We start from the raw sequence: 24,922 nt of genomic DNA on the forward strand, positions 1-24,922 counted from the left end.
TATTTAATTACCATGATTTGTCACTTTTATACCAGCCGCAGTGTAGGACTAACTATGAACTCAAGAAGAATATCTAGATCTTGAAATTAAATTTATTACCGTATATCTTTGGACTTCCTGATCGACCAAATATTGGTTAGTTTATGTCTTCTGTGGCCTGTCTAAAAATAAAGTGTGTTAATTAACATACAGTAAGAACCCACTTTATATAATTATATAAAGTAACCGACTGAAAATTTAAGCAACTTGTTGCATAATAAGGAACATTTAAAAAGTCAATTCAATTTTCAGTGTTGATATATCAATAACAACAACCAAATTATATTAAACTTTCGACTTGCAGCTTTAAGATTTATGGACTATCTACTCGTTACTTTACAACGAGCTTTACTCTAGTTTTTTCTACTTTCATGTTTCAAGATTGATATGTGTCTGATCTAAATAAAATGCATTTTTTAAACATATATTTAACATTGGCTAAATTTTCAATCATTGTTTTGTCTATAATTCTATTTTCTGCCAGCTACAGTTGCTGAGTTGTAGGTTTGTGGAAAATGTTTATACAGTAAAACTCGGTTATAGCGAAGTCCTAGGGACTTATGAAATTACTTCGTTATATCCGTAATTCGTTATATCCGTATAACGAATTCGTTATAATATCTATAGCCAATTCACTATATACATGTTTTCTCTCAACAGGCTATAATTTTTAATAATTTAGGCTTAAAATAAAAATACATTACTTTGATATATTTAAAAATCAGATTGTAAATTAAAAAATTATATGAAAATATATTCATTCAAACTATTTTGTTTAATGGAAGTGCAAATTCGTTATAAGGGTGTTATATTTCGTTATTATTGACCTCTAGGGGACTCAAAATCAGTTCGCTTTATCCGTAAATTCGTTATAACCGTATAATTTTGCAAAGAGTTGTTAGGAATTTTACCGGGGACTCAAAACACTTTGCTATATCCGAGAATTCGCTATAACTGTGTTCGTACTAAACGAGTTTTACAGTATACCGACAGACCTACCGTTTACATATGACGTTAGCAGATGTAGTATATACCTTTATGTGTATATATACATCAAATCTTCGGTATTTGCCTATACATTTCATTTAAAAACGTTCATCAATTTCACCTTAGTAGATTGGATCGGATTAGCATCGATCGTTGACAACTCAGGCTTCTTGTTTTCAACCCGAATTTTCCTGGAGAACACAAGCTTTGAGCTATTTTACCCGTTGTAAAATGACTAGGTTGCTATCAGTAATATTTATATAATTTTACAATTAAAAAAATGAATAAGAATGATTGACAGACCTTACCTTTAGCCTCAAATCGAATGTGCATATTCAACATCTTCTGCTTCCGTGACGTAAAAAATGACGTATGATTACAAACGACAAAATTAAAGCCAATCAAGATGTTTAATCCGGAATTGGTTAAATGATAAATTTTCCGTAAGTTAGTCGGCAAAAGTTTGTTGAATAAATTCAATTTTTTCATGTAATTACTAATAAATGCATAAATATAGGTGAAAGTCATGAAAATATACATTGATCACAAACAATGGACCTTTCTGTATTTGATCAGCAAAAAATATTTGAAGTTAAACATTTACAGAATTAGGAATTTTACAGAAATTAGGAATTTTACAGAAATTAGGAATTTTACAGATATTAGGAATTTTACAGATATTAGGAATCAATCTCTTTCGAGATGAAGATTTTCACTCATTTTTAACATGCTACTTTTATTATTTAGCGGTTGATGTAAAAATTGTGGTGGAGTACTAATATCTGAAAAATATTGAACATGCATTCACTTATATGTCAAAATTTGTTCATAATGATAAGTGCTCAATTAAACACTAATAAATCAAACTAAAGGAGTTTCCCAACTTGAAGGTCAGATTACTGTAAAAGTGCTTATTTACGCGTTGGGGAAATTAACTCTAGTTACGCGGAAAGCTGAAAATCACAAAAATTACCCCCATGCGTTTGGTAAAATATTAAACACTTAAGACTGGTAAATAACGTATCCGCGTATTTAATACCCAAGCGTATTGTTTGTCCATAGAAAACGAGTACTTAACCACCAGCGAAAATAACTACTTTTTCAGTACCAATAAAACCCATATTTTTTGTGGTTTTACAATAACAAGTAAGAGGGAAATGAAAAAAATTGAAAATGTTCAATGTCGGTTGTCGTCATTGCTATTTCATTTCAGTATGTGCAACCTCTGCAGAGAAAATGGACAGAAACTGCAAATTATTGAAATTTTTCTAAGTCCAAGAGGCATAAATCTGTCACAAATTGTTCGATCGTACCCTAAATCGACCTTGATCTAGATATTATTATGATAAAACTGTATATCTTCAAATAATTGTGCTTACCTTCAATTAATTGTACCTATCTTCAAATCATTTGAAGATAGGTACAATTGAATTAAAGATAGGTACAATTATTTGAAGATAGGTACAATTGAATTGAAGATAGGTGTAAATAATTATACCTTGAATTGAAGATAGGTGTAAATAATTATATCTATTTCTTAATAATTGTACCTAGGTACAAATGAATTTTACCTAGGTACAAATGAATTATACCTATCTTCAATTCAATTAAAGATAGGTTCAATTGAATTATAGCTATCTCTAATTCATTTGAAGATAGGTAAAATTCATTTAAAGATAGATACAATTGATTTGAAGATAGGTGCAATTTAGACATATCTACAAAGGATTTGAAGATAGGTACAATTCAATTATACCTAGGTTCAATTCGCTTTGTGTATTGTTGAAAATAATGAACGCTCCCTTGAAGACATTTCAACATGGAGGGAAACGAGGGAAGCACCAACAACGAAGATGAAAGAAGAAATAAATATAAATTCGCAATAATATATATATGAAATATATTTGCAAAAGGCATCATTTACTTATCAAAATATACATGTATATCAATAAGTTAGCCAAAAACATGTATACCCGAATACCCTAAAAGTGACGGAGTTAGGATAGTGACGTAGTTAGGGTTACTATATACCTAAATAAAAAACTGGCTTTATTTTTTTTCCATAATTTTATCAAAGAATGTATAATTCAGTTGATAATCACTTTATTTATTAAAGCGGTAACAATTATTATGATTATTATTTTCGCGCCCGTTGTGACGTAACGGAAAGACGTTCTATACAGGGAGTATTCATTATTGCCAATATTTTAGTAATTGAAGATAGGTTCCATTCAATTGTACCTATCTTTAATTCAATTGTACCTATCTTCAATTCATTGCATTTGTACCTATCTTCAAATCAATTGTACCTATCTTCAAATGAATTAAAGATAGGTATAATTGAATTGTACTTATCTCTAATTCAATTGATGATAGGTACAATTGAATTGAAGATAGGTACAATTGAATTGAAGATAGGTACAATTGAATTGAAGATAGGTACAATTATTTGAAGATAGGTACAAATATTTGAATATAATTATGTTAATTTGGCGTTCCATAAGAATGAGGACCTCATTGTATTGTAGAATATGTATCCTTACATAGGACATTACTCAGACTATTTTAAATTACTTAAGAGTAGCTTTCTAAAAGTTGCTACATTTTTGAATACTCGGTGTTTTAAGAATTAAAGAAGAGAAGAATTAAGTCATGAATGTAATTAAATTGAAATGCTTTCAAAATGAAACTGTTGGAAGAGTTATCGTTCTTTAATCAGTAACATGTAACTAAAACCGAAAGTTAATGGAAAATATAATTAACTATTTTGTTGTGTAAAACAAATTAAGATAAACATAAAAGGGTAATGTTTGTAGATTTTCGCGTCATTTCGGTATTTTTATGTTATTTCGGTAATTCTCGTTATTTCGGAAATTCAGGATAGGCCTACCTGTACCCGTTTTGTTGTGGAGACAACTGTGTTCTACCGGAATCCACAAAAAGTGCCTCCTTGGGCGAAACATCACGAGACATTCACTGAAACAGAGGTATAATGTAAGTCTCACTGAAACAGAGGTTTAATGATAAGTATATAAGTACTAACAATAAAACAAAGACAAATACTTACATAAACATTAAAAAAAATTCTGATCATAACAACGACACTGCTTCATCACGTGACTTCACAAGAATGCGGGTATGGCTAATGACACGAACAATAGAAACCCCCCAAAACCACTGCTCGTGAAGTTTTGTATAATGTTTGATTAAAAATTTCATTATTATATATACCTTGTAACGTTTAAAAAACAAACCAGCTTCATTTATTAAAGTATCAAGCGCAAATCAGTTTTCCTTCTTATTTAGTTCTATTTACATTTCCCTTGATAAAAGCTAGCAGACTTTGTTGCAAATTTTACAGCATGCATAAATCAAAGTACTGAAAGCTTGACACTCGTTCTTTTTAAAGACAGGTACGTAGCTCATCTGATTTAATTTCCTTTTTTTTGGGAGGGGGGGGGGGTGTTATGCAGATAGTAATTGGATTTCTTTATTCGTTAGTATTAAACGTGACGAGTGGTGAGGGCTAACTTTAAGTTACTACCCACCTGAGTTGTGTCTCGAATGGCCTAGCCGACAGAGGGACGTCTGTGCTATTCCAGGTTCTGTTCACAACTGAGGGGTGATCAATCAGCTGATCTGAATGCTGAACCCGATCTTAATTACATATGCTACATTCCTCCCCATTTTATTAAAATCACACCATATGGCACAAATCAGAATTTCCGACTTAATGCCAAAATCTTAAAATCTAATGTCTTATATTACACATTTTTTTACAACTAAAAATCACTATACACATAAAATCAATACAATCTTCCTAGACATTCCTTAAAGTCCTCTAATAAAATGTCATTTCCCTTGTCAGACAAATGAATTCCATCTCCCCTAAACAGCGATTTATTTTTCCAATAAATTGTATTGTGCCCTACTAACTTCTCTTCCTTTTCTTCAATGAATGTTCCTACTTCTTTATTAATCTGAATTTTATTCTTTTCTCCCTCCCAGCCATCAATTCTACCCCAAAATCTCCTGGATAAAACTTCCAAAAAATCAAAATTGTATTTCCAAATTTTTCAGTAAACAAACTTATATCAGTTTTCATTTTCTTGATAAGAGGTAATGAGCTACAAAAAGAAATATCATTAGATCCCAAGTGAATAACAATTTAGCATTGTTGCCCTCTGATGTGCCAAATAAATAAATGAAGAACCACAATAAGTATTTTCTTGTTTTTCTGAAGGTTGTTATTTTTCAAATCAACTGTATAAATTTTATTTATGTCTAAAAGAATGCTCAGTATTTTCCAATGGAATATACTTGTGAAATTTTGAGCTGGGTAAGGCATTTTTGTTAAAAGGAAAATGCATGCTGCTTTGTTTCGTTTAAATAATATAAGATTTGTTCAAGATCATCATCTTGCCAGATTGCTCCTTGAAAGGACATGAATCGTTCATTAGTGTTGATGAAAGATTGTGTTTTGACCATGTCAAACTTGGCCAAAAAATAGATATCTCTTCAATCCATCTTTGACCATGGATGTTAATATCATATCTGCACTACATACATGACACTTTTTTCCTTTTTACCTAATGTAGAGCCTTTTATATGGTCTGGGAGACAATCTTCTTCATAATCTGGTTCAAAGTGACTCTCCTCTAAATCAGACATTTATAAAAGAATTGTAATTTACATTTACAATATTGTAACTTAACACTAGTTAATTAATTCAAAATGTAAGCATGCAAAAAGAAAACATAATGTTATAATAAGCATAAGCAGAAACCTTATCTTCAGACTCCAAAGCTGCATTTAGAGATCCCTCACTAGTCTTTGATACTTTGTCATTCTCATCAAACATTTTATTTCTGATTCTATTAACCCAGCCGGGATAATCCAGATCTAAACAAAGTTTGATGCGGTCATGATGTACAACAGTTTCTCTATTTCTCTTATAAATGATCTTAAATAAGACAGGTGATTTGACTTCAGTTACAATGTATGGACCTTTCCAAGGTGATCTTAGTTATGAACTTTGACCCACTTTTGTAGCTGAATCTATTCTAAGAACAACATCTCCAATATTATATGTATTTTGATACAATTCTGTGTCATGATGACGTTTTTGTCTGTTTTGAGCTTTGCCAATATTATCACGTGCAATTTTATGACATTCTGTTAAGTTTGTTCTTAGGTCCTGCACATACTCAGGAGCTTCTTTCTGCGGATTGTTTAAGTCACATGTACCTAAAATTAAATCTATAGGTTGGGTTGTTTCCCTTTCAAGGAACATAAAATTTGGTGTGAATTCAGTCTGTCTGTTTTCTGTTGCTCTAATGGCACCTGCAATCTGTTGCAAATAAAGATCCCAATCATGTTGTTGGTTCTTAAGATAGCATCGGATTGCTTGTAATACTGAGCGATTATATCTTTCCACTTGACCATTAGATTGCGGGTGGTAGGGTGTTGTTCGCGTTTTAGGTATTTGTAACAGATGACACAGTTTTTGCAGAAGTACACCATCTACATTCTTTCCTTGATCTGAGTGAAATTCTGTGGGACAACCATACTTAGATATAAGATTATCAACGCATCTTTTGCTATTGTTTCAGAATTTTGATTTGGTATTGGGACAATTTCTAACCATTTGGTAAATTGACCAATAATCATCAAGATATATTTGTTACCATTTTTCGTTACAGGTAAAGGCCCTAATGTGTACACGTTGCAGTGGATACCCTGCATGATACTTACCTAAAGCTGCCTTAGCTTTGATGTTTGCCTTTTTGTTTTTCTTACAAACGCTACAATTCTGAGCATAAAGTTTTGCATCTTGAGACATGCCCTACCAAATTGCGCATTGTTTCAATTTTTCATAGATTTTGGTTTGACCTAAATGTCCTGCACTTCTGTTGTCATGACATTGTTTTAAAATTTCAGGTTGCATCTTTTTTGGAACAACAAATAAATATATTGTATGTATATGGTCTTCCCATAAATAGTACAGTACACCATTTTTTACATGTACATTGTAATTGTGATTCACATGCCCACAAATATCTAACACTGGGACTACTAAGAGATAACTCTTTCTGAGATGGTTTTATCCCAGACTCTAACCATGTCTTAATCTTGTAAAGATCATTATCTTTATCTTGTTCTTCAGCTAACTCCTCTGGAATAAACATATCTGACAAACCTAGAGGAATTGCATTCAAATTGTCAACTGATCTTATTGTCAAGGGAACAACATAATCTATGTCATTTTTAAAAGTAGACCATTGTTGTTTTGCTCGCTTACAAAAATGACAACCTCCACAAGGTAATTGGTTTAACTCTACCCCAGGCTTATAGTCATTACAAAAGTTCAAATCATCTTGAATTCTTGACAGGGCATCAGCGTTGCCATGATTTTTACCAGGCCGATGTTGTAAAATAATGTTAAATTGAGACAATTCCTTAATCCAGCGTGCAAGTTGACCCTCAATGTTTTTGAAGTTCAAAAGCCAGATTAAACGATTGTGGTCAATTCTCAAAATGAATGTATTTCCTAAGAAAAAATGTCTAAATTGTCTTGTAACGGTAATTATTGCTAGGGGTTTTTTTTCTGGTGGTACAATATTTTCTCTGGGCTGGTGTCAACACTTTACTTGCAAAACCTACAATTTGTTCTTTACCATTTTGAATTTGACATAATTCAGCAACACCTAAATGATCTAAGGCACCTGTATCTAAAACAAAGGTATCTTTTGAATTTGGATATGCTAATGTCAATGCCTCAATGATGCATTGTTTAATGATATCAAATGCAATCTGATTCTCATCTGACCATGTAAATTTTGACTTTTTAGATGTTTTCACTAGTTGATACAGGGTATGTGTAATTTCAGCAAAACCTTTTACATGATTTCTATGGTAGTTTGTTTTGTATCGTTTGGTATTGGCCACTTCTTAATTATTTCAATACTTTCAGGATTGACTGATATACCATTTTGACTTGACTAACTTCCCTAGAAATTTTATCTCTGAGAGTTCTGAGGGTAAAGTTCACATTTCTGAGCTTTTAATTTCAAATATGAACTTTTCAAATCTAGAAATGACAGATGACAGATTCCTAGTATGTGAAAGCATGTCCCTACCTAGAAAAATGAGATCATCTAAGTAAGCTAAGCACTCTTTCCATGTTAGACCTCTTAAAACTTCTTGAATAACTCTACTGAAAGTAGCTGGACTATTGTATAGTCCAAATGGTAATCTAACATGTTCATATAAGCCATATTTGGTGGTAAATGCAGTTTTGTATCTATCTCTTTCATCGACTAAAACTTGCCAATAACCAGAAGCCATATCCAGTGAACTGAAAAAAGGTATTTCCCCCTAGTGTATCTATACAATCTTGTATATTGGGAATGGGGAATACATCTTTTGTTTTTACTTTATTGAGGGCCCTGTAATCAATACAAAATCTCATTTTCCCATCTATTTTTCTCATTAATACAGGTGGAGATGCCCATTCTGAAATTGAGGGTTGAATAATGCCTTTCTCAAGCATTTGATTGATGTAACTTTTTTCTTCATTTTCAAAACGCATTGGTGTTCTTCGAAGCTTTTGTTTGATAGGTCTTCCTTCGTCAGTGTTAAGTTTATGTGTGATCTCCCCATTAAATAGCCCTAAATCAAAATCGTCTTTGGCAAAAAGATGTTGGGATCTATTTAACAAAGAGAAAACTTCATGATGATCTTTCTTATCTAGATTTGTAATTGATCTCTCATATAGATCTTGCATGTGCATAGGTAACTGAGATCTTAAATTGTTTGAGGATGGGTTTTTAGCAAATGTATCTACCTCAGTTTTATTGAGAGAAAATTCTTCTTTATCTTCCATAGAGATTAACTCTTCTGGTTCCATACCAAAACCTACATTCTTACCCCTTTTTAATGTTATGAACCTATCTGTAGGGTTTCGAAAAAAAATATTTGTTTGCCCAGGACTAATCACAGAATTTGATGGTAATAACCCGTCTGAAATATTTTTGTCTGTTTCAACACACAGGAAATCTTTGAAGAGTATGTCAATCTGAACGGGTATAAATTTGACTGATTGTGGTGGTATGACAGTTCTTTTCTGCAATGAAACTCTATATATCTCAATACCATTCTTTGAACCCTCTGTTTTGGTCTTGGTAATTGGTATTAATGCCTTATCTACTGTCAGAGTAAAGTTTTTTAAATCTAAACCAAGTACATGTAATAAAGAATTTGCTATTTCTCACACTACAACATCCCATCTTTGTTCTGTTGGCCCTATTCTTAACTTGACATGTTCTGCTATTTTGCCCTGAATGATGTTATTTTTACCTGCTCCTTTTAGTATGATATCTTTCTGAAGCAGGGGCTTTGGTTTTAAACTCTCAAAAATTTCATAATTCATGCAAGTTACTTGGGCAGCAGTATCTATAACAGCATTGATTGTTTTGTTGTTTACAGTACAGGGAACATACAGAGTGTTTTTTAATTGGTTTTTGTTCCTGTAAAGTTCTTTTTCTAAGGTTTTAAATTTTACTTTAGGAGGAGGCCTATCTGATGTATCTGAGTAAGTTGAAGAATGGTTTACATCTCCAACCGATTGAAGTTTGAAGGCTTTGTCTGAGGTGACGGTGACCTATTCTTAGACTGAAATGGTAAACTACTACTTTTACTGACGGGCATTCTCTCGCAAAGTGCCCTTCTTGGACACACTTGAAACAAGCTTCTTTTCTAGGACTGCTAAAAGCAGATCTAAACATTCTTGTATTTTCTCTACTGTTTGATCCAGACCTGTTTGTTCTAAGAATTTGAAGAATATCATGAATATTGCTTTTCATTTCCCTATTATCTTCTTCAATTCCTTTGACCCTTGATTCTAATTTAGAGAATCTTGTGAATTGATTGGTTGCTTGTTTTGCCCTAATTTATGTTTACTTCATTATCCTCACTCTCACTTTCAGTCATTTTTCCCGTCAAATGTTAACATCTTTGGTGGAATAGGACCCTTTGACTGAAGCGTATTGGCACATCCAGTTGGGTTTGTTAATGATTTCCAATTAACCCCATGTGGTGCCAGCTTGTCGACTTCCTGTTGATCTTTTAATCTTCGAGTTGTTTTAGCTTATTTTCTAACTGTTGCATTTTATTTATCCACTTACTGTCTTGTTCAACTAGCCTTTGCTTCATGAGTGCAAGTTCATCGTCCTTAACAGTCATTAAGGTCTTCCGTGTCCAACAGAAGACCTTTTAGTGATTGTAATGTTTCTTTTTTTTTTGTGTCCTTTTTTGTCCACAAGATTTCTCAGCAGAGATGGCTGGATAGATTCTCTTGAATTTTTCAGGACATGATAATATTTTTTTTCATTTTTTCAAAATTCATTTCCGGTCGTCCGTTTCCTGTCCAGCACCAAAAAGCTATGGACAATGAGATCTCAGAAACAGTAAAGACTTGAAGCACCAAACTTTGAGGGATGATAGACCTATAGTTGTATGTGTGTTTAAACTGTTTTGTTTTGTTCGTCGTAACTTCCGGTCGTCCGGAAGCACTTCAAAAATTTTATTATTAGGCATTTTATTTGTTTAACACAGAATTAAAATATAATTAAAAGCGCTTTCATATGTCATCTATCTGATGATGAATAAACAAAAAAAATTACTTCCGGTGAGATATCTCTAATATCTCAGGTAGTCTTTTGAAAACAAATATCATAACAGCGACATCTCATAAACTATAAGTGACCAAGACACTGAACTTACATGAATGATAAACATTTGATAGAAGATGTGTTTAACCGTTTTTAATTTGTCAACCGTCACTTCCGGTTCACACCGGAAGAGTTCAAACAATTCAAGTGGTTTAAGAGTTTAACTGTTTTTTGTCAGACAATGTAAGATAAATTGATAGCCAATAAAATCCTGTTTTGTAATTGTTAAGAAATATTTACTTTCATTTTCATCGAACACTTGCGTTTGTCCGTTTCCTGTCCCGAGACAAAAAACCTTGATTCCTAGATATCTAAAAAACGGTGACGACTTGAACAATCAAATTTTGTGGGATGATAGGCCTATGTATGTATATGTGTTTACATTATATTGTTTTGTTTGGCGTAACTTCCGGTCGTCACCGGAAGCACTTCAAAAATAAGTTTTATTTCATATTTTATTCATTTTAAATGAAATGAAAATATCAGTTTATAATCTTACATATGTCATCTATATAATGTTAAATTAGCAAATAAATTTTACTTCCGGTGAGATATCTCAAATATCTCTACGTAGCTTTTCTTTTTACAAATTTGATGTCCGCGAGATTTGTGTCACTGTAAGTGATTGAGAAACGAAGCTTTCATGATTGATAGAAATTTGATTGAGGATGTGTTTAACGGGTTTAATTATGTCAGTTGTCACTTCCGGTTCTTACCGGAAGGGTTTAAACAAATCATGTTTTTAACAAGTTTAACTTACTTTTTGGGGTGTTTCATTTAGCCTGATAAACAGTGATGTACGCTAAGCAAATGTACGAGAAATACCAGCTTTTGTTTTGATTAATCACATCCGTTTGTCCGTTTCCGGTCCCGAGACAAAAAAAATATTGTTTCAAAGAGATCTCAGATTTGGCAGAGACGTGAAGAACCAAACTTTGAGGAAAGATTGACTTATGATTGTACAAATGGTTAACTTTTTCGTTTAGTTCGACGTTACTTCCGGTCGTCACAGAAAGTACTTCAAAAATTGATTTCTTTCTTATTCTCGTTTTACATTGAGTAACGTCTGGATATATCATTCACAATAATTATCATTTCCACTTTTTTTTGCTTTGTGAAAAACGCAATGTCTTACAGTTAAATTGATAAATGTATATCAAAACGGAAGACCTTTTTGTTGCTTTTGCAACAAGTGTCTAGTTGTTTTATCAATTGTCTTTTCATAATGAGATTTTGTGTTTTCTAATTCTGTTTGAAATTTTTATTGTAATTTATTCAGTCGTTCTTCATGTTCTAATGTCAAAGTCCTTTCTAAAGAATCTAATTGTTTTTGTCTAGCAGTAATGTTTTTTTTCAGATTGTGCAATGTGAATGTCCCTTCTTTCTATGTCTTTTTCTTGTCTGATATTTTTTCTGCTTGTAACTTAGATACCTGACCTGACAGATCTTCAACATTCAAGTTTGTTTTTCTTGTTGTTTCACTCTCTCTCTGAAAACTATCACACCCTCACTCACAAGGGGATCCCAGATTGTGCTTGGAATTGTTGACATTGTTTTTACCGTTAAACTCTTACACCTCAGACTCTCACATAAATCAGGCGTACCGTTTAACTCTCACATCTCATCCTCGATTAAGATTTTGCTTAATTACTCGATATTAATAAATACCCCAGTGTTCTAACGATGTTTGTTTAAAAGTATGAAAAATTTCGTAGATTTCTCCGTTTAAACTCCCCCTTTAACTTATCAGGTTTCAATACACGGCTTAAAAATGTGATGTCTACGGGGATTTTGTATTGCAGCAGACCCTGATGATAACGATGAAAAATTGCGCGAGGTATTCCGAGTAAGTTCTGAATGGGGAAACGATGTAAACATTCCCTATTATAAATTTCCGTAAGAAATTTGTTTTCGGTCCTATTTCTCCGAGTGAGAAATAATAATATGTCAATGAATTGGAATTTTTCCCTTTTATCGATTTCAATTGCACTTCTTTCACAGGTATGTGCATTTTTATTTAAAATCGTCCAAATGTACGGTATTAATATCTTCGGACAGACTATAACTGCTAAAACGACATTTTTGGGAGGCATGGCTACAGCGCCTGCGCCCCGCACCAGTATCTTTATCAAATATTTCATACCACAGCTTTTACTCTACAGTTATTAACACAATTTATCTCAGAGGATTGCCCCTTACACTTGTAGGCACAAAGTTCAATATCTTGGTGATGATATTGTATTGAGGCAAATTGATGTCTATTTAAAAAAAAAGTGTTTCGATATCAAATTAATGAACCAAACAGCAGTTTAATTAATACAACTGCAGCCGGTGTCGGTAGAAATAACTCAGACAACGTGATTTGGTCAAAGGTTCACTTCATTCAGTATAATTATAAGTTACACAAAAACCTGTAATAATTCATTATAATATTTAAACACATAATAATTTCACATAAAGCAATTACACAATTACATTTATTAAAACGCCTTACCGGGACAGCTTCACCCAAGACAAACAATATATATATCATCAGGATTTTCAAACGATGTGTCTGTCTGGACATCTAAGTGGAAAGTGTCTAGGTATTTCACATATAGCATTTAATTCAGAATATTGGCAGGAACAGGTAGAACAGGTTTTAGATATCATGTGTCATTTATTTATAGATGAAGTCTGTCGTCACTGGGCTAAAAATAAACACGCACACGCACACGAACACTCTCAAAACAAATGCTAAAGCGCAAGAACATATTTAATTATATAACCATGGTTACACAACCTCCGAACCCTCCGTAATATTGGAATTGGGTGTGTTAGGGGAAGGATTTTCACTGGATATACTTTACAGGAGAGCCATATTAATAACATTTCTAGTTGATGAAGTACCTCTTTTATCCGCAGTAGACGTTAAACGAAAAACGAACACCCCTGTTAATGTTATTGTCATTTAAATTTTGGATCACGTGGTTTTATTTGACCCTTTCAGTTTCGCAGTAAAAATCGTGCCTGGTGGTTATAGTCTATTTCATAGAATCTAGGTACTTCACACAGAGACTTTCTCTGTTTGTGAATATGATTAAGTTGGGGAATAGCTTGGTAGGATGCCACTCGGCTTTCTACTGGATGCTAATGGAAAAGAGTTCCGTAAAATTAAAACAAGTTCTTTATTCTTTAAACGTCGGATGGAAAGTGTATTAAAACAAAAACATATTTCGAAACACCCTGTAGTAAAACACAGCAATGCAAGAAAGCGAGATCGTTTTTACGCTTATAATCTAAGGATCGATAATTCCGCATAAGTATGAAAATGCATAACGCTTATAAAATGCAAGAAAACTAGAAAACAAAATATAAACTGTTGTCATTAAATAATTAAAGAGGAAATAACTTACAAATATTACTTAGGTGACGAATTTCTATCGATTCTTAAATTCACCTTCTCGCACTGAAGAGTTCACTACAGGTTTACAATAATTACGCGGCAAATTCAAACTTTATAAAAACAGCATTTAACAGCATAGAAATTCAATAATAAAACTCACACATTTAAACGAAATGAAGCAAAATTATGCATCATGGCATAATAAACAATGACGCGAAATATCTTTTATAGAAATGAAAACTAAAATTCTGGAATGACAAATTCATAGTTCCGCCGAATAATAAGAAATATATAGTTAATCATTGTTCTTAAGTATTTTAAACAAAACAAACCAAACTTTATAAAATTAGCAACAGAAAAAAATATAATAAAATACTGTAATGAAAACCTAAATTACTGGAAATAGATAACATTTCATTCAAGCTTACCTAATGGAAAAGAGAAACAATTCCGTTAAATTAAAACAAGTTCTTTATTCTTTAAACGCCGGATGGAAAGTGAATTAAGTAAATTCACCAACCATCCGGCTTAATTTGGAATTGCTCTCATTGACCAATCAGGATACTTGATTTAAATGCTATCGGGCTAATTTCACAGAATTTCTTTTACGAGCTGACACTGATTACTAAAGGCCAAAAAGGTGATAAAGTCAATTAGATGAATTTCGATGTACATATGTTAACAAAGAGAAGATTAAGTAAAGCCGAAACGAGTAAATAAGTTTTCTGACGTAATGAAAATAGAATAATCTTCGCGAGTCGCTAAAGTGTCGCTCTGATAACACAAAGAATTTATCTTCAAAGGTTTGCCTGAACGATGAATTTGTCAGTTTACTTTACAAATTAACTTATTGTCCGACAATCTGTCGTAACTAAATAATTTCTAGAAAAGTGTCAAATTGTTTAGATGCCATGGTTACACAATTAAAAAATTAAACGCTACCAATAAATTTCCTCGATTAAGAAATAAAGTAAAACTTTTAAAAGTGAGAAAAAAAACAAAGCATTTAAAATAAGTAAAATTTAAATGATTTTGAAATAAAAATTGTAACTCTAAAATGCTACTTGTAATCAAATTTAAAATTTAGAGGTCTATTGATTTTAACTTTTACTTTATTAATTAGTGGAAAAAATGCTTTCCAGAAATAAACGTTACAATTCAGAAAATAGTTTTTGTCTGCTGTTGCAACAATTAAAATGCTTAGTAGAGATCCCCCCTGAGGATTAATTTTCGATCCGCGCCTGACCTAGTTATAGCATCAATAGTGAAAACGACTATCCTATTTTTTGCAGAATGTTCCTTGAAAATGGCTCGATATACAAGTTTTTATGCAAAACTGGCAACTATTATTCTTTTTTAAAACATGGTATTGCACATTACAAGCATCAAACATGGCTATGATTTTATTAAGCAACCCAATGTTAATATTTTCACCCACTCTACACGTGGTTGAACACGAACGATAACTCTGTTCTGAATATTATCGTTTAGAATAAATAACCACTAGATGGTAAAATAAGACATGCAAATCAAAGTAGGATATGATATGAAAAACGACCAGTTCTTACGTAATTTGGGAGTATTATCCGAGCACTAATACGAAATTTCACAGGAACTAAACCAATCTCGGTGAAGTCTCGTGAACTTTCATTCGAGCACCTCTGGATTTATCACATACTTTGCAACGATAAAGAAAACATTCCGAACACATTCGCAGGGGTGACGAAGACTGACAAATAATCGCAATAATACAAAGCCATGGTTTAACGCACAATGCAGAACTCCACCTGGCTAAGCGTATCCACAACAAATTCAGGATCCATTAGTAACGAATACAAAGCCACTATGAATGCACGTATTAAGGTGGAATAACACATCATCAGTGTGGGACTTGTGATCCGTACATCCCGAGTTCGAATCCCGCAGGGGTTTTTGTTGTTACTTACTGAAATAATTATTTTAGATACATGTATTCATTTTTTATCCCCAAAACTGCAAATATTTCGCTTATTTGACAGTTGTACAGTTTATTTATATCATTACATCTTTCATTATCAAACATTTTCCTGTTAATTTAACTGACTTTTTCCAGGTGTGTTATTCCACCTTAAAAATCATTATGTCTCTGTCTAAATTAAAAAATGTAAAGAAAGGTAACCCTATAAAGAATACTGGAAAATCTTAATAGTTAGAATAATAAATGTAAAACTGAATTTGATATAAAAGCAATGTTTGAGGCTGCAAAAAACACAGATAGTTTAGAGAAAGTTCATTAAAAACTTTGTTTTTAAAGTTGTACTGCATATTAAGTCTAATACACAAAATTGTATTGTTTATTGGGAAAATGGGCGATATCCTTTGATAATGTTAATCAAGGTACCATTAATTACTTATTTGGCTAAACTTTTAGTGGCGAATGATTGTAACCTTACGCATGTAATGTATCGCTATTTTTAGAAATGCTTTACTTAGGGTTCGTTTATGCACCCATCGTTGAGATATGTGAGAGGTATACTTAACTCATGCGGTCTTTCCTATATGTCTGGATTAATCAACGTTTTTCTAGAATCAACTGGCTAAAATTTGTTGCTGAGCGCTACAAGTTAGGTCCAGAAACCTACAAAATTCGCCCAGATATTTCAATTACAGAATTTTTTAGAAAAGCTTTGGACAGGAAAATCTTAAGAAACTTCCAAACGATTTAAGATTCATATTTACAGAATTTAGAAACTGTAATCATAAATAACCAATTTGAACTGGAAGATGTATTTATATATTTTTGTTTCAGTAACAACTATTCATCAGTAAAGACCTATGGATAATATAAATTAACGTATGACTCTATTGGCCCGATTTGGCCGGTAATTATAATTTGATGCTATTCTTAAACTAAGACTTGAGAGTAGCCTCAAAACGTAGTTCACATAAAGGAGTTTAAAAAGAAAAACGTTTTAATGCCTGTATCGATAAATATATACTAGTACTTAAGGTGGCTCTATACACCACTTTTTGATGATGCAGTACGCAAAAAAGTAAATCTGGAAGAATGCAATTCCGGTACTGCCTGATTTAAACTGAGGCGAATTATATGGGGACCGCTTTTTTGAAAATTTGTTAAATGAATAGATTTAATTTAATTGTAAAATTCATTACTTAACAAGTAATGTGGTATGTGACACCTTCACGTTGTGTCATACGTATTATTTATCGATATAAACAATAAAATCAAGTATAGTTTTTAAAATAGTAGTTTCTTTCCCATCACCGGCATCTTACATTCTAGTGCAGTGATGTAGTGGGTTCACTACAAATCTGGAGGTCATGAGTTCGAATCCCGTTGAGGACAATAATATTTTTAACTTTCCAAAATTTTATAGAACGTACTTTTTGGTTGAATACTGTGAAAGAAAATTCTAAACCGGTGAAAGTATTTCAATTATAATATACTTTAATCCGCATTAATATCCACAGATGATCCTTATTACCTTAAGAGGATGGGAGGGTGGATTTGAATTTTTCTCAGGTTGGGATACATAAATCCTATCAGTTAAATTTCCACTTTATTTATTTAACTTAGTTTTGCATTAAAGCGAATATATTTTCTAATATAGGCATATAATGAAATATGTATGTATTTATTATTCCAACATGGTATTTAGGAAATTTTCGTCAACTCAGAAATGAAAAGTCCCCAAGATATTTGGGCCTTGGGACTTAGGAAGGATAACTCTTTCCTGAGGAACTTTCACACCAAATAAAATCTAATATATTTTTGTGTTTATTTGCAATTATTTTCATTCATTTTTTTTTGGTCACATGCAATTATTAAAATACATTTTCTTATAACATCAAGCAGCTTTTTCAGATGATTTGTCAACGGAGTAAAGAAATGTGAAAAATTATGTTTTGGGGAAATACTAAAAAAATTGCAATTATTACATTTTTGAATGTTAAGAAGTGTTATATTTTTTTTAGGTGTCCGAAGTAAATATCCATCATCTGACAAAAAAAATCTTTGAATTTATTAATAGTTAAGTTTTTAAAAAATATATTACATCCTTTAAATAATAATACAAACGCGTCTAACCCCCATATTACACATTAAAAATTCTGAAGTGTCTTGTCCAATTCTAATCATTGATTTGATTCCTTTTTACATAGACTTTATAAATCTAAGACATTTACTATCTACACCATTGTTTATTAATTTGGTCTATAAACCCGATCTCCATACCGTGTCAAAAGCTTGTTTGAAATGTATGAACGCACAAAAAACGAAGGAAATTGTAGTTCCAAAAGCAGTATCAAAACAATAATCAATTTAGAGAAAATATACGTCAAAAGAGGAATTTGATTATCACCACCAAAGAGAGAGCAAATTAATAAAATTGAAAACAAAATACAAAGAGATGAATGGCTTTAAAGGTAAACTGAAAAGGTACAGTAAGGACAAGTATGAAACAGATGAATAACATAAAAGTCAGAAAAGGGATTACAGCAAACGCGTGTACAGCTCAAATGAAAAGCATAGAGAGAGGAAAAAAGAATTGAACAAAGAAAAGTATGACAGACAAAAAGCATCAAGAACAATTGAAAGGAAGAACTACATCAAAGTTCAAAAACAATCTAGTATTTCAGAAAAAAAGGTGAAAGTACAGCAAAACTAAATACAAAAACTTATGTTGTTTTTCAGAGGAAACTAAGGGAGTATAGTACAAAAAAGTGCAATACTAATGACTTATTCAAAAGGAAATTAATTGAGTACAGCACAAAAAATATAAAACTAATGAAGGTTTTAGACAAAAGGTTAGAAAGAACCTAAGATTGAAGTACCAAGACAAAGATTTTCGGCAGAGAAAGAAAGAATATGGAAAAGAAAGATATCACAAAAAACCAGAACTCAAGGAAAAAGTAATGCAAATTAAAAAGAGACGAAGAAATATTAATGCATCAAAATGTGTTGATACAGATTATGTATTAGAGAATTTCCAGAAGAAAACTTCAGTGGGGCCGTGTTATGCATGTTCTTCATGTCATCGACTTCTATTTAAAAATCAAGTGGAGAAATGTGAGGTAGAAACTTTTAAAGAAAAATCAGAGTCAGTATGGAATGTTGCAAGACAATACATATCTGACAAATATATACACACAGTTGTTCAGCACATTGTCCTCTAAACTGTACTTTCACCTCTCATTGGATATGCAAAACATGCCAACGAAAAATTATGAGAAGTCAAAGTCCTGCCGAATGTGCTGCAAACAACATGCAACTGTTTGATGTGCCAGTAAAACTACATAATCTGAAAAACACTTAATAGCACTGCACATTCCATATATTAAAGTTGCTGCATTAACAAGGGGAAGTCAGAATACTATATATGGCCCAGTTGTTTGTGTTCCATCAGACCCAAAGAAGGTCGAAGCTCTGCCAAGAAGAGCAGAAGAAGATATGGTAATATAAGTAAAGCTTAAACACAAACTTTCGTACAAGGGTCATTATGAATACCAATTTGTCAATCCGCTGCTTGTTCAAGAAGCATTAAGGTATTTAAAAGAACACAATAGCTAGTATTCAGAAATAGACACTACAGAGGACTGCATTTGCAAATACTTGGACAAGGAAGAAACTTCTTTGGATGCTGAAAATGAAGGAACAACAGAACAAAATGATTCAGGTTCTTGATCATTATTCCAATGATATATACAACATAGCACCAGCATAGGGGAAAATCCAGTACGAATGCTTCAAGAAGATGGAAATGAAACAAAGTATTTTCCACATTTATTACCAAATGGAAAAAAACACATGGACAGAGAGTAGAGGAAAGAGGATTCCACTTGCAAAGTACTTTAACAACAGATTGATGAATGCTAATGGTAGGTTTGCAAAAGATATTGATTACATATTTTTCAGCCAATATCTATCAGAACTGAAGCAACTTATTGATAAGACACAAATATCGATTCGAAAGTCTTCTGTAAAAACAAAAAAAGGGACAAAAGTTACATGATCCAGAGATTTTGAAAGAAATGTTTAAATCTGATGAAGCTTTGCGCTGAATTCAGACGGCATGAAATTATTAATGTCTTATTGTATCAGCATAGTGATGACAGAAAAGTGGATGAGCTAGACTGGACGGAATACAGTAAATTGTTGAAATCAAATCCCGTAATTGTTGCACGCATGTTGAACACGCACCCTGCTGCATGTAAGTGTAGCTGTCCCTGACAATACGTTATTTCTTTATTTGTTCTCAATGAATAAAATGTTAGTGCATTGCATTTTATGTAAAATAAACTGCATATATTCATTGATACTTTTAAAATAAAAATCAATGTACTTCAACCACGCCATCATTTTAAGATCCAGGTCGATTCCTGACTTTGAGCTTTGGGGGACCTTTATCGTGCCAGTGTCTACTAAGAAATGTCCTTCACTTCCTATAGAAAGTCACCATGGAAATAAAGATATGATAATTGATTTGTCTAAAATTTTTGTTAGGTATGCTCCCCATGCGCGGATCTAGAGGGGGTCGGGACGTCCGGACCCCCCTCCCCTCAATATTCCAATTTCTTTAAATTACAAAATAAAATTGCCAAAAAATATGTCTCAATCCCCACCCCTGAAAACTCAAATAACCGTCGCCAACACCCCCCTCCCCAGACTGAATTTTTTTTGGATCCGTACATGCCCCCCTCCACTTTCAGAAACAATGCTAAGATGTTAAGGATGTTAAGGATGACCTTGTTATATATGCTAAAGTCAATTGTTGTATCTGATGTAGAGTACCATCATTTCTTTGTATATACTTGTTGTAATTCTTTATATATACATCAAACTGTGTTAGAAGGGAGATAACTCAGAGTGTCAACCTCTTCAAATAGTCCCACACAACACAGAGATAATTATAACAAAAAAACGTTAAAATTTGCGCAAAATATTGATGTGATATGGTTTAAACAAATGTTAATACTCAGTTCTATACATGCATGTTTTAATTGACCAATATTTAAGGATTATTTTTAGGAAAAAATCCAGAGATTTTGCAAATTTCATCATTTTTACAAAAGTTTTCAAGGGGATACCCATTTCTGAGAGGTTATAACAAACAACTAGCAAGTAAACATATACTTTTTCTTATTTATATGTATTGTTAGAATCTATTGTTAGAATGTATATCTATAATCTGAACTGGGTTTCCCATGATTGAGCCCAATTAGTGCCAACTATAGGACTACCTTAAGGAAATTAACAAGCCGCGGAATTAAACTATCGTCCCTACTAATGGAAAATCGACGCCACGATATTTGTATAAAGAAGTTTCTGTTAGCAGTTTTATCAAAACCTCAGACTTCCGAGAAAGATAACTCTTCATTTTCATGCCGTTTTATTTTTAATTTATTTTATATTTTATCTCTGTTTATTCTTTTAAACATTGCAGAAATACTTGACAGGCTTTCACTGATTTGGAACTTTTCGTTTTTCAGTCCGGAAATTCACGGCCATTAATCAATTTCTAATCACTGCAACATAGAACAACAGGTGAATGTGCATCAGTGGAGAATGTGCATCAATTGTTTAAATGGAAGTCCAGGTCGCCGTAAACACTTTAAATCAGTCGCTTCCGAATTTGGACTGGGCGTTGTTAATTAAAGACAATGAAATGCTTTATTTTGTTAATTATTAGGGGCTATATGAAGTAAGCGATCATTGCAGCAAAAATAGCATAACCTGCAAACGGATTTCCTGAAATATTTGAACAAAAACCAAAACGTTCTAATCCTCCCCTTGTGTCATGATTTAAATGAACTGGATTCTATTCTACATTAGGATGCTTTCAGCAGGCATGTTCACAACACTTTCGTAAGTGTGTTCCTAAAATATTTCTTTAAAAATAGTTTGGGCCATCCAGGTCAACTCAGGACACATAATAAGATGTAGCTCGCCCTTACCTTAGGACGTCCCTACCTCCTAACGTCTTTATTAGTTTTTTTCAGTTTAACTAGACTTTGACCCGTGCGTGCACGGGTTGACATTGCATATGATATCAGGCATTTACAAAATAGATACCGTATATTGTTGACATTTCATAACCAAACTTCAAGTCTACAATAATGCTATTAATTTCACTGTACTCTGCTGAGTTGAAATAATCTATTTGTGTCTCGGGAAAGGCCTTCACCTCAGTTAAAATGCCTACCATATTAACCCGTAATGTACCAGAAAATTGCAGAATAGCCCCAAAACGATTTAGGAGAAAATTAAAAAAATTGCATTGAAAATAACAGTCACATTGTTCACAATAAACCATTTTATAGCTGTAAATACCTTTCCTCTAAAAGTTAAATTCTCTTATTGCAGAATGCAACATATTTCAACGTTTTTTGCACACCATGTTGACATTCGAATATATTGAATGCGCTGTGATAGAATTATCTCCCGTATTTGCTTTGATGAACAGAAGAAAAAATTCCAATGAAAATTAACACGCATTTGTTTTTTTGTTTCCAAGTTTATCCATCCAATATGATATTGTGGAAACATAAAATATAGAGCCTCCCGTGATTTAACCTGAATGTAATTGTAAAATCCAAAAAAATTACGATAATTTCCAAAAATTTTGTTGATAACTAATCAACGAAGCTTGATTGAGAAAAAATAAAAACAAATTGGTAATCTTCAAGTACCGATAATATTTAAAATAAATAAAACAAAAGACAGTACTCTTCTGATTTATCGGTATTAAAGCTAAAAAATTCGAGTCTATTATTTTGATATAGTAGTATAGATTCATGTACAAATTAAAAATTTTTTTTCTATGATTAATATTAACTAAGAAAAAACCCCAATAAACATTATTTAAAAAATCATGAGTAAATAAAAATAATCGGGATTTTTTTTGGGTGTATAACGAAAATATATATATAGACAGTTTTATGTAATGGTTATAGGCCAAAAATAGATACTAGTATTGTACTATCGAGGCGCGTCAGTAAAATATTTGACAGAATGTGTAGTCTAAGGCTTATTTATAACTTACTTAAAATAGTTTGTCTCTTCATTGCTTGTGAACAGTTTTACGACATTTCTGCTTCATTTCATTTATCTATCTCTCGATACTACTTTCCCTCAATTCTGAGTACTCTGAGTAGGGTGCGCTGCTTGTTAAGAGATAAAGAAAAGTGAGTAAAGTAAGATTTCAACAGAGTGAAAAGGGGATAGTAATATTTTTACATTTTAGTGAAGATAAAAGATAATAAAAATAGTATTTACAATTAAAATACATAAAAGCACTTTTGCAAAATTAATGCCTGAGGTGGTTCAATTTGCCCACTTGCAGCTTGAAATGATCAACATCTGGAAGTGAGACAACACTGTCCGGCAGTCTGTTCCATCGGACATTGGTAAGAGGGAAGAAAGAATATTTGTAAACATTTTTATGGTTTGAATCTGCCGAAAAATAAAGGAATGAGTGGAGCGAGTAATCCTGCCAAGGGGGACGAGTTGAACCGAGGGAATGGCTACCAAGCCATGAATGATCTTGTACATAAGTACAAGTCTGGCATCAGCCCTCCTTAACTGTAGGCTTCTCCAACCTAGGTTATGTAGCATACTTCTTACACTGGATGTCCTGCTATAGTCAGACATCACCCACCTTGCTTCTTCTGCGTTGTACTGCATCAATTTGTTTAGTATGTGTAGCCAAGTGAGGGTCCCTAACGCTGGCAGCATACTCAAGCTGGGGGCGTACCTCAGCCATGTATGCTGTGTGGCAACGCACTTTGAATTTTTTTTTTTAAAAGTGCGTCATAAAGGTACATCAACATTTTTTAGTATCGAGACACTTAACGCACTTTGAAAAATTATGTATAAATCACATATTTTGGAATTAAATTCCTAATTGTTTTGATAGTATGATGATTTGTTAACGCTAATGAATCTAATTTACCTTCTTTAAAATCGGGGAAAGGGATGGGAGTGGGAGGGGGCGGGGGGGGGGGGGGGTAAACCAAAGATACAGGTCAATTACCTGTGCTTCATTTCATTGATTACAGATAGGTCCCCCACCCCTCTTTTTTCCTTCCAAAACATGTTTAATTTGATATTCAGCAACTTAAAGTAAATGAAAAAATCGGAAAAAGAAATACGCTTTGTTGTAAATTAAGTACAGTGATATTATTGGTAATAATTTCTTGGTATGTTAAAGAATCTATAAGCGTTTCAACATAGACCCTCTTTTCAAATTCTAATCAAATAAATCACTTCATTAAAAAAACGCCATGTTGACAAACATTAAATTATCATAAACTTAAACACTGATCCTCTAATAGACCATGTTGTTTTTGATAACCCTACCAAACTTATCCTTTTTTTTAATCATGTTTGTCTATAAAGCACATGCAATTGCAGACAGTTGAAATATGTTATACATTATCTCCATTATAAATAAATAAAATAATTTTCGTTTCTGGCACAGCACAATGTACCAGATAATTAGTAAGTTTGCTGCATACACAAAAAAGGAAAATGCAGTTGCTAAGAGATGCAGTTATTGTCATATTTGGATAATTCAAATCTGTCTAATTGTTCTATGTAAATTGTCAAGCTGCGTAAGCTTATGAGAAAAGGAAAAACTTCAAATCTAGAAAATGTTAATCAAGTTAGCTGAGAATGCAGTGGATTCTTTCTAAAATATATCCCATTAAGCTACACAAGGTTAAAACAATTATTTATTGTATCTAAAATCAAATATTATTTCGACTAAACCCTGAACAATTT

At 32.5% G+C, this 24,922-nt stretch overlaps 2 protein-coding genes across 5 annotated transcripts in view; both read right to left on the minus strand.

Moving 5' to 3' along the window:
* Positions 1 to 24,922, minus strand: part of LOC136269778 (uncharacterized) — a 238,535-nt gene that overhangs the window by 209,274 nt on the left and 4,339 nt on the right. The gene's annotated exons all lie outside the window — the stretch shown is intronic.
* The window catches only part of LOC105327476 (uncharacterized), a 265,527-nt gene that overhangs the window by 173,576 nt on the left and 67,029 nt on the right, over positions 1 to 24,922 (minus strand). The gene's annotated exons all lie outside the window — the stretch shown is intronic.

Source organism: Magallana gigas, chromosome 1 (assembly GCF_963853765.1).
Source record: "Magallana gigas chromosome 1, xbMagGiga1.1, whole genome shotgun sequence".
NCBI classification, from domain to species: Eukaryota; Metazoa; Mollusca; class Bivalvia; order Ostreida; family Ostreidae; genus Magallana; species Magallana gigas.